The following is a 10011-nucleotide window of genomic DNA, read 5'->3' on the forward strand; positions in this document are numbered from 1 at the left end:
TAAAGACAGCATATTTCAATTTTAAGTGAGTCAAAAAAGTTTATAAGGAAATTCAAAAACAGGAAATGAGAGAGATTTTTTCAAAAATTTGAAGCACTGAGTCTTATACATACAGAAGGAATACTAATCTTATACATGGTACTAAAAAGAAAACTATTGGAGGAAAGTAATTCTTTCAAAGTTAGGTGTATAACTTTTTTAAGTCCCTTAAAAATAGACACTGAAACCTGAAAAGGGGAGAATGGGCATACTCATAACCCATACTTGAGTTCATAAACATTCTCAAGTCCCAAGGGTAAACTAGGCAACTATCAATTTGGGGGAGAAGTCCCTCACCTAGAATAGAGAAGTAGAGCCTAAGCAAGAAATGTGAAAGAGCTAAAGACTAAAACAAAATGATAAATGGATAATGAGAGTAACGTGAATAAAAAATAGTCCTCTGGTATGCAGTCCAGCCTCTAAGAGACTATCTATATGCTGGACACCCCTAGATCTGGTCAGTCAAGCCTGGAACTCAGACACTGTGTCTGGGAACAAGTTAATTAGTTCAAGGGGGTACACAATGCCCACTTTTTAAATCCTGACCCCTTCTCTCCTCACACCACAAAAGTCCATATAATTATTTCTTACTAGAGGCCTGGTGCAAGAATTCATGCACAAGTGGTGTCCGGCCAGCCTGCCCTGATGGGGGCCGATCAGGGCTGATCCGGCTGGGGGGAGGGGCCGAGAGAGGTTGGCTGGCTGGCCCCACTCCCAATCAGGGTGGGGAGCCGATTGGCGGCAGGGCCGACAGGGGGGAGGGGTGGAGGGAAGTGGGGGATGGCGATTGGGACCCAAATCAGATCAGTTGGCCTCTGCAGTGCCAACCGGTCATTCCAGTCATCCTGGTCACTTGGTTTTATATATATAGATTCCTGATAACAGGGAATCTAGTAAGTCTTAGAGAAGATGGCAGTTGAGCTTCTTCATTCTTACAACTTTAACTTTCTATAACTATCTATAGATGAATACAGTATACACACAGTACACAAACTTATTATTTGTATTTGGAAAGAAATGATATTTTTAGACAGAATGAGCATCTTGAACAAAGGCACAAAAGCAAGATGACATGGTAGGTTAATGCAATTTCTTACTGAAGTTTATAAGAAAGTGACAGTGAGAATGCTAGAAAATTAGGTAATGATTAAATGAAAGATTTAATGTGATATGCTAAGGATTGTGCATTTTACCTTATAGGAACATAATTTTTTAAAAACATAAAGTAAAATACTAGTATTCTCAGTCTTTTGAAACCATATTTTTTTTATGAAAAAAATCAATATATCATGTCTCCCTTAACATCACTTTCTTTATTTTAATAAATTGAATATTGTGACTCAGAAAAGTGATCAATACTGAATTAACTTTCCCAAAAGAATACAATTCTTCCCCCATAAACACACACAAATATAGTATGCCTTTCAGGAAGTCACTTATTTTTCTCAAGAAAGTTTTAAAAGCAATTCACTGAGGAATAGATCATAAAGGGAAGAATAATTCCAGAGAAAGACAAAGAAAAGATTGCACCAAGTCTTTCCGTTGCAAAAAAAACCCCCCAGAAACTGACTAAATTTCTAACACACACACTCCTAAATGGATATACTTCTAGCAATGACAAAAGTCAAGCAGCATCCATGTCATCTATTATAGCAAGACAAAACATTAACAAAATATTACTTCAACCTGCTCTGTGTTCCAAATAACCCTTATTTTATATGACCTGCAACTTCAGTTCAAAATTGTTATTAGAATAACCACAGTTAACCTTTACTGAGTGCTTATCATTTGCCAGGTATTGTTCTCAAAACTTTACAAGTACTCATTAAATACAATACTCTCATGAAGTACATATAATTATTTTCTCCATTTTACATATAAAGATACTGAGCCAGAAAGAAGTAATGTGGTATCTAGAAAACATAATTAACAAATAAACAAAACAGAAACAAATTCATAGATACAAGGAAAAAACTGATGGTTGCCAGATGGGATGGGGTATGGGGTACTGGGTGAAAAAGGTGAAGGGATTAAGAAGTACAAATTGATAGTTACAAAACAGTCATGAGGATATACAGTACAGCACAGGAAATACAGTCAACAATACTGTAATATCCATGTATGGTGCCAAGTGGGTACTAGACTTATCTGGGGGATCACTTTGAAAGTTATATAAATGTCTAACCTTATGCTAAAATTAACATAATATTGAATGTCAACTGTAATTGAAAAAAACTTTTTTTAGAAAAGATATGAGTCCAAGATCATACAGTTAATTAGTGGTAAAGTAGGATTCCAAAGATCATTCTGATTCAATGGCTATCCTTTTTACCACTATACTTAAATACTTCTAAATATTCTACACTCATGAAAAAGTTAAAGATGTTGCAAATAATTAATTCTCAATTATTCCTCTTAGAGTCATACTATCTTCCCCACGAGTGCACAAATACTAGTACTCTAGGAATTATTTCATAGGCTCTATGAAAAATAAATTTCCAGAGTCCATGTACATATAAACTTTCATATGTGAAAATATTTGTATTTTTCCTACAAATTGGATATACTTTGATTAAATATAAAATTCTAGGTTCTAAATTATCAAATTTCATATAACTTTCTATTATCTCTTTCAGGATGGCATTGTCAAAAATATTTGAGATTAGGGGATTTTTATTCTTTTGTGGAAGATATGATATTTCTTCTAATGAATGTTTTTTTTCATTTTCTCTATATTATTATTGTTAGTCTTGAAATTTCACTGTCATTGTGAGTGCATCTGAATGTGCACACACATATGTGTTTCATCCTCATATGCTTTTTCTCTTCCATTAGGCAAATTTGACAAATTCTTTACCCATTTTCTCTTCCCTTTGTAATTTTAAACATACTATCTACATGATGAAAAAGTTCTTCAATTTCATCATGCAGTTTCACTAATTTATTCCTCCTTTTATTCTTGTTTGTTAGCTCATATTTTGAGCTCTGTTGTTGCTTATTTGTTTCGTCTCATTGACCAAGTGTTTAATTTACATTATTTGTTTTGCTTTGTTATGTGTTTTTTGTGGACACAATAAAGCCTCACATTTACAATGGTACACACAATCAATGCTAATCCTAAATTCTTCTCTCTCTTTTTTTTTTTTGCTCCATTAACTATAACTATAGTTCCCTCTATTTTTAATTTTGGTGTTCAATTTTCTGTGCTTCTTTTTTGGTACTGGATTTCAGCAAATATTTATTGATTCTGTCTTGTATTTATTGTCATATTTGTTAGATGGTTGTTGTACCTGGTGGGTCTGAGAGTGGCCTCGCTCCAGTTTATTTCTAGTTATAAAGAGTTTTGCCCCATCCTATTTCTATGCCCAAGTTCTCAAACTTACTACTCACTTCTGGAGACAGAAAATTCAGTTGCTTCTGCCTGGTCCAGGATGTGGGTGGGCAGAGGAACGCTCAATGTGGAGGCTTCTACACATCTAGCTTATTCTCCTGAGGTAATTTCATAGCCCTACCCTGTTGGTGGTGTTGAAAAGAATTAGGTGTCCTGGAAGCATCCAACTCTTACTGCTAAGGACTATACAGTAGGAGTTAGCAACATCCATGTTTCACATTATAAATCAGTGTTATCCCCAAAATATCTGTGTAATAGTTTGCTACTTGGCATCATTTTGTTCCAAATAAATGAAGCAAAAAACATGTTTTGATAGTTTTCACAGATTGAACTCTGTACTTGGAGAATGTAAACCTATAATTATACATGATTTTTCCCTACTTCTAAAATGCAGCAAAGTTTGAAAGGATGCTAAAATCTATACCTGTTCTACATAGAATGTGGCAATGTTGTACACAAAGATGAATAATGTCTAATGGATTGACAACTCTACAAAAGTCATGAGTTTATAAAGCTGCATATATATGGACAGATAATTTTCAAAAAAGGAGCCAGAAATACACAATGGAGTAAAGATACAGTCTCTTCAATAAATGGTCCTGGGAAAACTGGAAAGCTACATGCAAATGAATGAAACTGGATTATAGTTTGTTCCCATGTACAAAAATTAATTCAAAATGGGTCAAAGACCTAAATATAAGACTGAAACAATGTTACATAGAAGAAAATATAGGTACCAAACTTGTGGACCTTGGTCATAGAGAATATTTTATTAACTTGACCCCAAAGACAAGGGAAGTAAAGGCAAAAATAAATGAATGGGACTATGTCAAACCAAAAAGATTCTGCACAGCAAAAGGAACTGACAACAAAACAAACAGGCAGCCAACCAGATGGGAGATGATATTTGCAAACAGTAGCTCTGACAAAGGTCTAATTTCCAAAATACACAAATAACTCATAAAACTCAACACCAAACAACCCAATCAAAAAGTGGGCAAAATACCTGAAAATACACCTCTCCCAAGAAGACATACGAATAGCCAATTTATAATAATAAAAGCATAATATGCTAATTAGACTGAACAGCCAAATGACCTTCCAGACATCCTTCTGGACATCCTTCCGGATGACTTTCCAGACAAAGCTGGGGCTGCCAGGGCAAGCCACCACGGCTGCGAGGGCCGAGCCCCTTGCACAAATTTTGTGCATCAGGCCTCTAGTAGATACTATATGAAAAGATGTTCAACATCACTGGCAATTAGGGAAATGCAAATCAAAACTACAATGAGATACCACCACAAACCAATCAGAGTGGCCATTACCAACAAGACAAGCAATAACAAGTGTTAGAGAAGTTGTGGAAAAAAAGGTACCACTCATCCACTGCTGGTAGGAATGTACATTGGTACAACCACTATGGAAAACAGTCTGGCGATTCCTCAAAAAATTAAAAATAGAGCTACCATGTGACCCAGCAATCCCTCCCCTGGGTATATACCGGAAACCCTCAAAATCATATATTTGTAAAGATATATGCACTGCTATATTTATTGCAGCATTATTCATGGTGGCCAAGACACAGAAACAACCAAAGTGTCCCATGATAGAGGACTGGATAAAGAAGATGTGGTACATATACACAATGGAATACTACTCAGCCATAAGCAAGGATGACACAGTGCCATTTGCAACAACATAGGTGAACCTTGAGAGCATTATGCTAAGTGAAATAAGTCAGTCAGAAAAAGCTAAGAACCATATGATTTCACATACCAACAGCAGTGTGGTGGTTGCCAGAGGGAAGAAGAGTCCTAATGTATGGTGACAGGAAAAGATTTGACTTTGGGTAGTGAGCACATAACTGCATTTCTATGTAGTTACAGGTCATGTAACATAGAAACCCACACCTGAAACCTGTATATTCATGTTGACCAATGTCACCCCAATAAATTTAATTTTTTAAAAAGCCATGTGCCAATTTCTTGCCTTCTTCCCTATCTGAGGAAACCATGAGAGCCTCAGTAGCAACCATATTTTCCAGACAAAATTCAAAGTAAATTATTCATTAAATATTAGATTCATGAAGAAAGTCTAATGTAAAGGTTATCCAACCTATTGGAAAAGTTGTTGCAAGAAATATCCTGAGCACTTATTTTTGGACCCTTGGACTCCGGTCAAGAACAGTACTGACAGAGTAATTCATTGTGCAAGAAAACCCACGTAAAACAAATCAGCAAAATTGAAAATGTACTTATCACTGCAATAAATGCTACATAATTATTGCAATAGAAAACCATAAATCATAAATAAATATACACATTTTAAAAGTGTAAAAAATGAAAAACAAAACAAAATAAATCCATGAAAACACTTTAAATAAAAATAAGACTGTTATCACACTATTAAGCAAGAAGAACTCTTGAGAAAAATAAAACGGACTCCAACTTCACAAATACAAAAGTACCTATGAGCTGCTGGCTGTGTTCTCAAAGTGCAAAATGATCTTCATAAATATGAAAAAATATGCCAACTATCACAATTATCAAAAGTAGTATGTTGAGCATGTCTACACTAGGGGTGTGATTGATGTCTGGCAGACAGCTGTAGTGGATTATCATTCCGTCAAATATTCCTTTCTTGGTAACTTGCACACTGAATTGTCTGTTTTCCATAACATCTTGAGCATGAATCACATGTCCTGCTGCCACCCTCTACTCTGGATGTTCAATTATCATGTAGCATAGAAAGCAACTAACCAACTACCTACCTACCTATAAAAACAACTAACTTGGTGTCTAATGTTATGTGATAATTAGAGAGAGAGAGAGAATATTTTTGCTTCTTTGGTTGGCATATAACTGCTGATATAAGCAATATTCTCCAAATAAAATAATCATATTATCAATTACATTGATTTTTATAAGCACTGTTTACAGCAGAAAACTATATGAAAAAGAAAACAAATGGCCAAATAAAAAATTACATCCAGGCTTCTATAAAAATTCAAGGACCTGTATTATGAACATATTGGTTATGACTTTGTACTAGAGTTTTGCAAAATGTTACAACTGGGCAAAGTGTACATGGGAACTCTAGAGAGAGGTTTTTATTATTATTTTATTATTTCTTACAACTACATGTGAATCTACAGTTATCTCAATGAAACACTTGAAATTTAATTAAAAATATAATTTAAAATAGTAACTCAAGGACTAATTTGGAATGAAATAAACTCTTCGGTGCTCAAGGACCTACTTTCATGTATGGTTTTATAACCTGCATTTTAATCATATTTCAAGCCCTTCTAGTCCCATCCTTCTAGTCCTCTTCCTCCTCACCTACCACAAGTAAAATTTTTTCAGACATAAATTACTCAGGAAAATCCATTAATCAATCCCAATTCTCCCATAAATATGTAGAAAATATTAGCTATATAAGGACAGAATTTTCTCAGAAATTCCATTCTCTATATTTCATATTGCATGTCTGATTATAGTAATATGTTATTTTTTACCAAACAGTAAAACAATTTTGGGGAATCAAAAATTGCTAAATAAGTTACAAATATTGGCATTTCTTATATCAAACTAGAACATATTGTTAAAAACTATTATTCTTAATTTGATTCAAATTTAATGATTCCAGGAAAAGACAGAAGCTCTAATCTTATTTAAGTTGGATCCTATATTTTTACTTCTTAAAAATTCTGTTACTAGAAGATCCTTATTTTATTGCATTGAATATATTAATGTCATAAATAAATATAGATTTCCCAAACTGGGTGTAAGCAGTTGAATTATCTTGTTATTCACATATGTATGCATTTATTAGTTCAAGTGCAGCATCATAGCAGAAAATCAGGCTATTTCACACATCATTTCAAATCACCAAAAATAAGCATGCATATTTGAAGTTTTATTATTCCATAATATAGTGAAATATAAAGAATACATATATTTTCTCTTAGGTTTAGACAATTTCACTCATTTGATTAACAACATTAACTGGATATAGCCCATTCAATGCTTCATTTTCTTTTGTAAAAGTTCAAACACAAAATCACAAACTTTGTCTTTACAAAAAATACTAGTAGAATTAAGTGTGACATACAAAACATTACATCACTTTTCTTTTACCCTTTTAAAGAGAACACATTGGTTTGAGCTAATTTTAGATTTCAGAGGCCAGTACAGCTTGGCAGCCTCCCTCAGAGTTGAGGGAACACAAGAGTAAAGTGTGCATGCAGTATTTCAGCTTTTTGGGGGGATTCCTGAGGGACTGGCTTCTGTCTTGTCTAAACTGGGGCACTAATGGGACTCAAAATACTCTAGAAGTTGGGGTAGAGAGTGCAGAGAACAAAGAAAACTCAGGCATTTGTAGCAACTAAAGAACCTGCAGAACCACACACAGACAACAAAGAGCCTTAAAGAAAGAATGAAACCCTGTGATATCATATGATGTCAACATGGATTAACCTTGAGGACATCATGTTAAATGAAACAAGCCAGTCACAGGACAAATATTATATGATCCCATTTATTTAAGATATCCAAAGTAATCAAACTCTTTTAGAAACAGAAAGTGAAGTGGTGATTTCCAGGAGCTGGGAGGAGGGAGAAAAATGGGGTATTGCTGTTCAATGGGCATAGAGTTTCACTCATGGAAGATAAAAAATGTCTAGAGACCCGCTAGACAACATGTGCGTACAGTTAATAATAGTGTGCAGTACACTTAAAGTTTTGTTAAGAGGGTAAATCTCTGTTATATGTTTTTTATCACAATAAAAAAAATCAAATAAATATCACTGCTTTATTCTTTTCCCCTTGGGTTTAGAATACCTAGGAAGAATGAAATCTCATTAACAAGTTTTGAAAATCCTGGGAAAGGGGAGGATATATTCAAAAGGCAGTCAAATATATAGGTGTGAAATAATGCCCCTTGATGGAGTATAGTACTTAAAATGGTGCATCTGAATAAATAACATTATTTTTAGTTATGAAATTTCAAACTTAACATTAGAAAAGTAACTTTCACTCTCCATAATTATCCTTGTCTAGACAGATGACTCAAAATCTGATACCCCTCTGTGGCTAGAGATTTTAGGTTACTCATCTGACAGCCAAATTTACTTCACATTTTCTTGTAAGCCTAGATCTTTATAACATATCATTAAGCTCCTTATTCCCAAGCCTAACTTTTAAGTTAAAATTGAAATTCAAAAGTAACAATACTGAACCATAAATCTGAATGCTGTACACAGGTATAATCGTCAGTCTTTCTCTTGCATATCTTGAGAATATTCACTGTAGCAAAAGGAATTTTAGAAAACAGATACGATATTTAAATCACATGGCAAGTTCTGTTGATAAAGTAAGCCTGGACTGTTTGGCTTAGTGGTTGAGCATTGATCTATGAACCACAAGGTCAGGGTTTGAAACTTGGTCAGGGCACATGCCTGAGTTTTGGGCTCGATCCCCAGTGAGGAGTGGGGGGAGGGGGGCACTCAGGAGGAAACTAATAGATGATTCCCTCTCATCATTGATGTTCCTATCTCTCCTTCCTTCTCCCTTCCTCTATGAAATCAATAAAAATATATTTAAATGTATATAATATACCATAAATTTATATAATCTACTTATGTTTGGAGTCCCTTCTTATATAGACACAAGTAGGAAGGGTACAGATCACAGAGTGTTGAAAATCAGGGTTAAGTCATATACTTTTTCTATCCCATACAAGTTACTCAGGGACCAAGTAAAAAGACCAATTTCCAGTTGAGTTAGGAGTACTATATTCTTTTTTGTTTTTTAATGGAAAGACTCAGGTTACATCAAGTAAGGGAAGTCTGGTGTAAGGTTACAAACAGGTATTCTCAGCCACTTCTCACAAAAAGCCTGGAGACGGCTAACAATCGAGTAGAAATTGTAGAACAGCACAAAACTGCGAATAGCTATGGTAGTTTAAGGGCACCTAGAACTCAGAGAAATCTGGCAACTAGGTTGTAATCTTTCAGCAACAGCAGTCTCATAAACTTCACTCTAGAACTCTGTCTTTATACATCCTAGCTACATAGGAATGTGTGCTTTTCTCTCTTCTGCTTTCTCGTTTGTAACATTACTAGTATTCTCTTGTTTCTCCACTTCAGCTTTACGGGAGAGTGGGTCTGATGGTCCTGTGAATCCCCATCATTCCCCTTCAGGCAGTGGCTTGAAAGACCACCTTACAAGGTACTGCCCAACAGATAGGTTACCTGGGGGCAAGTGCCAACCCCTGAATCAAAACTTAGGAATCACAAATGCGTGATCAGTTATATGAAAGAAGACCCTTAAGGAGGCCTGTGGGTGGGCGCTATTATAAAAATACATGGCTGAGAGAGTGGCAGAGAGTACACACTGGGCAGATGCTCAATTAGGAAAGCTAATCTACACTAATAAAAGAGAAACATGGTAATTAGCGTACGACCGCTACCCTTTTCATTGGCTAATCAGTGAGTATATGCAAATTAACTGTCAGCCAAGATGGCGGCCGGCAGCCAGGCAGCTGGAAGCGAACATGAGGCTTGCTTGCTGCAGTGAAGG

Source organism: Myotis lucifugus, unplaced genomic scaffold (assembly GCF_000147115.1).
Source record: "Myotis lucifugus unplaced genomic scaffold, Myoluc2.0 scaffold_758, whole genome shotgun sequence".
Classification (NCBI taxonomy): domain Eukaryota; kingdom Metazoa; phylum Chordata; class Mammalia; order Chiroptera; family Vespertilionidae; genus Myotis; species Myotis lucifugus.